The following is a 928-nucleotide window of genomic DNA, read 5'->3' on the forward strand; positions in this document are numbered from 1 at the left end:
GATGGCGGCCCCGAGGGGAGGAGGCCGAAGCCACACAGCTGGTTCCCGGGTCGGTAGGTGCCACGGCTTGCCTGCTGGCCTGTGACGTCGACGCGGCTGCTGAAAAAAATTCACCAAAGCTCGGCCCCCTCTTCTGTGATGCAGGGATCCCATCACCACTCCGGCTGCTGACGTGGGAAACCAGTAAGACAGCAGCAGGTGGACCAGCGCCTGCCCCCCGTGTGTGCTCAGTGCGTGCTGGCTACTGCTATAGTCCTAGCACGACTCCTCCCACCTCCCCGCACACGGATTCTTTTAAAGGAGGCCTGGGGCCCTGGCCGGTTTGGCTCAATGGATAGAGCATCAGCCTGCAGAGTGAGGGGTCCCGGGTTCGATTCTGGCCAAGGGCACATGCCCGGATTGCGAGCTGGATCCCCGGTAGCGGGCGTGCAGGAGGCAGCTGATCCATGATTCTCTCCTCTCGTTGATGGTTCTCTCACCCCCCTCTCCCTTCCTCTCTGAGATCAATATATTTAAAAGGCTCCACAAGTGATTCTCATGATTGGGGGGAGGGGGAGGTTGGAGATGGGACCAGGGGTGGCAGGACTGGGCACCATCGCGGTTTGTCCTGGGGGTTCTCCCCGTGCTGGGCTCACTGCCACCCCCTCACCTGGTCCAGGCGTGGGCCCCTCCCACACTTACCAGCGGTCCACCCCCCACTCCCCCTCCTCCCGGCCTCACCCCTCCATGGGCTCCACGGTCGCTGCCCTCCGCCCCCAGGGGCCCCAGACGGGGGGCCAGGGCTCTGGGAGGAGGAAGGCTCTGCCCCATGCGCCCTCCGGCCGCCCTGCACCCCGGCACCCAGCGCAGAGGCCGAGGGGGGCAATGCCTGAACGGGCACCGAGTTCCTCGCCCCCTCCTGGGCCAGGTGCCCGGGGTGTGTGTGCGC

This window comes from Myotis davidii, unplaced genomic scaffold (genome assembly GCF_000327345.1).
Source record: "Myotis davidii unplaced genomic scaffold, ASM32734v1 scaffold1915, whole genome shotgun sequence".
NCBI lineage: Eukaryota > Metazoa > Chordata > Mammalia > Chiroptera > Vespertilionidae > Myotis > Myotis davidii.